Raw genomic sequence first — 7,156 nt, 5'->3', positions numbered from 1 at the left:
GTTATATACATATTTAACATAATCTATTTTAATTTAATGTACAAACTGCATTGATTTTTGTAAAAAAAAAACGAATTTTTTCCACTTGTATTTTTACATATATATTTTTATATTATTTCTCTTAACATAATATGGTATATTTAGCACATTAGCGTGAATAATTCAATTTAAAAATAATCAATTCGCATAATAATCAATATTTTATCCTATTTAACAAAGATATTAGATTTATCTACATAGTGTTGTGAAACATGTTTCGTCGCGTCTATTAGAGCGAGTGCAAAAGATCTTTGACGGTGATAGAGTCGAGAGAGCAAATGTTACAATGCGGCGTTGATGGCCACATCCAAATCTAGCTGTGTTAATGTATATATACTAACAAAAATTTAGTTTGTGACCACTCAGGTGTGGTTCACAAGTCTTCTACTGTGGCTGATATAAAAAAAATAATTAAATGAAGACTGAAGCATAGTTATAAAATAATAATTAATGTATTTTAATGTAGTTACTGTAACACTACCCACCATCGTATCGAGCGAGGTTTGAGTTTTTAATGCGGTCGTATGTAAATGCGCCGAATGTTTCGTCTTAGTTTTTTAGCCGCCAAATACATCGAGGTCTTCTCTAATTAAATTGTTTTAGTTTAGTTCTAAGTTTGTCTGATGTTGGTATAACAAGTCTTATAGCCACTAAATCGCTTTCTCGGATCCCATCAGTCTTTGAATTGTACATTATTTTTAATAACTAATAATCCAACATTAACCTATTGGATATAGCCTAGCCTTTTTATCTATATCACTTATAAAATATAGCCTGAAGTAGATTACAAAATTATGGTATAAAACATAATCAATAATTTTTAAATAAATAACTTTTTTCCTCGTTTCATTTGTGTTCATAAATATTAAGAATTTTATGCTTGCGTGATAATTATTATAATTGTTTTTTAACGAAATTCATTATAGTGCTATAAACTTTTCTGGCCCGGTGAAGTAATAATGTTTTACATGTCTTATATCATTTTGAAGTCATCTCAGTCTTTCTGGGCCAGATACGTTTGGGCATTATAATTAAATGACGAGGTTTAAATGTTGACTTTAATATTTTATATATATCTTTTTACATTTAAAATTAGAATTGCATCACAAGTTGTAAACTTATTTATATTCAATGTATTGATTGGATTTGATGTACATCACAATATTTTTTTAATTATTATTATTAAATTACAAATATTAATAATTTAATTGACACACATTGTAATGCATCACAATATATTTATTTATTGTTTTAATCAATAAGATAGTCTTGTTCCTTTGAATGAAATGAGCAATAATTGCATCTAGGAATAAAGGTGGCTTCATTTTTCATATTGGCATATTGACTATCGTGTTACGGATGTTGATCGGTCAGTTAGTCGCGTTGTGATCTCCATAAATCATATTATATATTATACATTCGAAATTATTGAGTAGTAAAACTGTGTAATGGCCACATTTCATTGCTAAAATCTTATTAAAATATAACGTTTTTATATGTATTAGATATGCGTAACATTTAGTATGATAGAGATTGTAAGATAATTTTAATAAGGCATTTTGCCGTTAAATGACACCTTCTTATGCGTTTGGAAATTCTTAACTAAGTTTGAAAGAAGTTTGATATCTTCGGTACAATGTTTTTCTTTTTCTTGTTACATTTCTTTTGTCTTAGTCCGTAACTTGCTTTTTAGTGTAATAATTAAAATAAAGTCAAGTTGTTTTCAAGTTTCTTTTGGTTTTATTTTGCTTTTTTAAATCTAGTTGTAAAGTTTTTTTTTGTATTTTTAGCTTTTAAGTGAGTATTTTTTACTTGTAATGTGAAATGAGTTCAATATATAAGTTGTGTATACCAGTGTCACCTGAAAATAATACTCATAAATATAGTTACAATATGTTAAATGTCCACTTGTATAGGACTTGTAAAATTAATGTTAATTAGAAGTGAAATTCGAAAAAAAAACAATGTCTTATTATTTTGTCTTAAACCTCTTCTCTACATTATACTATGCATTGTCATAGCCAAAGGTGGGCATAAACTCGTTAATTAACGAAAATTACATTTTGCTTAACGGATTAACTTCAAAAAGTGTTAACGTTTTTGTTAACTTCCGTTAAACACAAATTTCGTTAATCGTTAAATTAGAAACTTGGAGACGTGCTGTAATTTTGTTTAAATTACGCGGCACCCCACGCTCCTAAGTTCAGCTATGTTGGGCGACTGTCGGCGACTCGAATGGTGAACAAACGAATTGTTAATGACGCATCAGAGCGTTCGGGAAAGACGTGACCAACAGGACAAAATAAAAAAAAGGTTCGAAAATACTTTACTGCATTCATACTTTTGTCAAATACTTGAGACAAAAACCACTAACTGACTATAAGTTCAATTGCAATTAAAATAATCAAGTGTGAAAAAATCGAATTGATGTGTAATAGATGTATAATTAAATTGTAAATTAAATTTCCAAAAGTGTGAGCAATTCGTGCATATTATCAAAAGATGTTTTTTTTACTTGTTTTACCTATTTCTCTCAACCCAAAAATAAGTATAATTTTGGTATGGTTAACTGTTAACGATTAACGTTACCTTGCGTAAAATTTTCGAGAATTTAACGATTAACGAAGTTAACTTTTCGATTAACTGTGTCCACATATGGTCATAGCATACAACAATATTATCTACCTTTTCATACAATCTGTTATATTTTATCATATACCTCATATTATATTTTTTATATCTAATAATTATAAATGAGAATGTTTGAAGGTATTTCAACAACGGCTGCATTGTTATCGTTAAAATTTGGCATAGATGTAGAATATGCCTAGAACACATTGGTTATTAAGTTTTTTTTAAAACCGCGCAAACGGAGTCGCGGTGGCAGTATAGTGTTAAAAGATCAGAGTCAATGGTTAAAACACATATTCAATTTTAACTTATTTAATGACTCTTTTCATACTTATACCATTTTTTTTTCTTAGAAAAATGTATTAAATAACACTTCTTTATCTGAGTATTAGCAGTAGTAGAATAAATTGAGCCATGAAAATATGATGAGTCATGTAATGAACTGGCACTTTCTACTTTATTTAATTGAAATTTTCTACTTTATGAAAGAGGTTCAATGTTCGAGTAAAGATGGCGCTTCTACCAAAAAATAAGACAGCTCAATAGCGCCATCTATGTTTTAGTAAATTGTTAAACAAAAGTAGTTTTTTTTTCACCTCATGTATTTTTAATCTTTGATAGCACCAAGTAATTTCTTAAATTATTAAGAGTTAATAACACGCACAAAAACACATTTCTCTGTTAAGAAATAACTTAGTTTGTCTAGTAGTGTCGGCCATGGAAACCCACGTTAGTACTTAGATAGTATCGATTGAATGTCTTATCTCCATTGTTTCAATTCAGTTCAGGATTTGGAAGGACTTCCATTGTTTTATATTGTATATATTAACACCTACATATTAAATCATAACCTTTAGATAACATTTGGTATTACTTTAGGTTAGCGTTTTCTCCTCTCTTCGGAGTGTCAACATCATGCAGACATTATAATAATTAGCAATTTCATAAACATGCGACTTGTTAATTATACTATTTAACTTAATATAGAAATTATATCTACAATATATGGAGATTGGAACTAGGAAAATTGAAATAAAACCACATTGTTTGATCTATTTTTATATATTCATTCAGACAACGGTACAATGTGACAATAACGAACTTAGATATTACTGAATGCAATTGATACAGACACTACACATAATTTTATTGAGATAAACCGCCACTAAACAAATTGCAATGTTTTATTTGGTTACTGTTTCTACATAACATGCATAATAAATTGTTACATCAAGTAATACACCAATTCGCATACATTGTACTTGACAATAGACAAAGTTTGAAGAAATTTCCATCGCGCGAAAATTCAGCTCATCCGAACGAATCCACTACATTAATATGATACTGAGTAGGAATATCACTAGATTATTACCACTAACAGATCATAAATAATGATACTGAGATAACATCGTACTCATTATTAGATAAATGATTAATATTTTGACATCGAAGACAACTTATTCAGATTCTAAAACATTCATTCGGACAGCGCGAATACGCTCGCGTTACAATTTATCTTAAATACAAGAAATATCTTTTGATCAGAAAGAAAATGTAAAAATATTGTTATTTTAACGTACAATGATATCAGGAGCATGAATAATTAAAGAGAAAATAATCTTAACAACAATAATCGAATATTAACATAATCGTTATAACGACGTTACATATCGAAGCCTATTCTCATTTTAAAACATTTTTATAACTTAAATTATATATAAATATATGATAATGAACATTTTGTTGCCATGTGGTAAACTGTACAGAAACTAAACGTTTACGATACGAGGCTCTGAGAAACGAAGCTGGAACATTTCTTATAAATACGATCACCACATACGCAACAAAATATGATATGAAATCATTTGTTAGAGCCGAAAGCAATGAAGGTACCTTAACGTTATAAATACATGTATACCCATCAGAAGTAACGTTACTTAAAACTAAACAGTCACTTGAAATTAGAATTGCAACAAAACAATTAAAAAAGAACCTCTTTTGGTTATTTCATAGTGTAAATAGTTTGAGCCCATAAAAGGCGGTAGTAATTTTACACTAAACAAAATAAATATTTTGTTGTAAATTAATAGAAATTAGTTACAAAATAAAAGAGTGCGCGGATTTGTGCGCGATCTCCTACGATTTAAATATATATTTTTATCACAAAACAAAAGATACTATGTGTTATGGAGTTGTCATGCAGTACGTAGGCGAGCATCGTACCGTGCTAGTCGCCAGTAATGATTTTAATCAGCTATATTTAAACTATAAGTAAACGTGTAGTACTTATAGTTGCCAACCAAAACCGCCACATAGGTTAAGGTTCATCAAATTACTACATGTAATATTTACTTAACTATCACGAAAATAATATAGATCACTTAATTTTATCGAAAAGTTTATTTTCCGTCCAGTATAATAAATTAATTAAAGTTTAATTACAACTACGAAAACCAAATCTGATACAAATTGAACGCTTCCGTTCGAACAAATGGCACATTGCAATGTATGCATTGTTATCCAATGGATTCCTCTCACCTTTTATAAACAAATATAGAATTAATTTTGATGCCGAATAACTAACGCTTGCCTGTCAGGGTATTACCACATCGGCCAAATATATAATGTCATGTATAATTTTTACTATATAATAGTCATATGTATTTAATTTTTATATAATAATTTTGAATTTTTAATATTCTAACTTTTTATAGTTAAGCACGTTCAGAGCGGCCGCGTGGCAACGTGGCGCTGGTGTCGCGCAGCTGGAGGGGGAGGTGGCGACGCACCCCCCCCCCCCCCCCGCGACCGCCCGCCCCTTTGCCACGAACCGCTTCCCGCCGATCGTCGCCGCCCCGTCCCAACACTTACTGTGGTCAAAAATTTGGAAGGCACTTTCTACTTTTCAAAAATTTTTAATTTAACTTTTTGAACACATTAGCCTAGACTTACATAATAGAAAATATGCGTAGTAACATTTACCAAAATCTACGCAATTCACCCGAAACGTATAGGCCGTTATATATAATTTTTTTTTTAATTTCTCACCTAAAATAACTTTATTTCCAAAAGGATAGCCAAATAGTTTCAACACTATATCTGAAACGTGAAAGTATTTTCTTTTAATAATTTGGTCTTTTTTATATACTAATTCCAAACTTGAACCGAATCGGACAATCCAAATTCCAAACAATAGTGAGATATCAAGGCCACTTGGAGACTTATTATAAAGTTGCTTCCCGAGCGAGTCCTGCGACCACTGCCGGCTCGGCGGGGCCACGCCCTCACCTCAACACGTCACAACTTACGCCAACATTATCTAAACCATGGTATACCCTTGCGGCAAGAAGATACTAGAATTTTTTCCCGCCGAAACTATGAAACAAAACAACTCCGTATCCAGGTTAGGTGTTGGTAAAACAAATTTGTACATGTACACCTTACAAGAAAGAGATTCCCCGACGATGGCACGGAGAGATCGCGACACTAGCGCCTCTCTCAGTGACAAGAGTGGGCGTGTTGGTAAATCAGGTGTGCCATCGTGGGCTATGATTAAATTCTACAAATAGTTACACAGCTACTACTAAGTAAATTGAAATGTTTAATACACTAGCTAATCGATAAGTAAGTTAGCAGACGCTCAATTGTATATTTAACGCTTGGCGATTTCAGTGCTTCTAATTCTAAGGAAGCCGAGCCCTTTGCCTCAGTTTATTAACCGAGCAGAAAAAGTGACAAAAATCTGAACTTATTACTCCTTATATCGACAAAACTAATTAATCAAAAATATTTTTGTCTAAATAAAGACCAACAACAATTAAATTGTTAAAAAAAAGAAAGGAAAGCAGCACTCAAGTGTGTGGAGAATTGGAGGAGAGGGAGTTCGGTTAATTGTCATAGGAGGGGCCAGCCTCGAACACCTAATTTAGTCTAACATTTGGAACAATCACTACTGGCTAAGGATACTCTATATTACATTTGGCGATCACTAGGTCTACTCGAACGTGAATCGATGCACGAAGAGTGCACAGCGAGCGGCAAGCAACACCCACTACAACATTTGACAGATTGACACCGAGCTCACGACAACTAACGACACGTAGTCTATCATTTAATTCAAGATTACATCTAGAGCTAGTATAATTTTGTCTTACGAGTATGTATGTAGCTGATTTATAATGAATAGGTATACCGAACAGTCTTTTTGAAACGGGCCAAATGTTTTAAATTTTGATATCCCTACGTTCAAACATGGATCTATATAATTAATTTAAGCTTACACATTTACGAGTGACGAACTACGAGCGGGCCGCACGGGCGGGTGGGGCTAGCGAGCGTGCCTGCCTGCCATCCGCGCCGCCCGCGCTTACAACAACTACGTCACTGGAACACGTACACCAAAGAAAGTATATTAAGAAAATAATAATTAATTAAATTAAAAATAAATTTAATACGAAATATGAAAACTAAACAACAAGCATTTTAT

Source organism: Papilio machaon, chromosome Z, assembly GCF_912999745.1.
Source record: "Papilio machaon chromosome Z, ilPapMach1.1, whole genome shotgun sequence".
In the NCBI taxonomy this organism is placed as follows: Eukaryota; Metazoa; Arthropoda; class Insecta; order Lepidoptera; family Papilionidae; genus Papilio; species Papilio machaon.
This window is presented reverse-complemented; position numbering follows the sequence as displayed.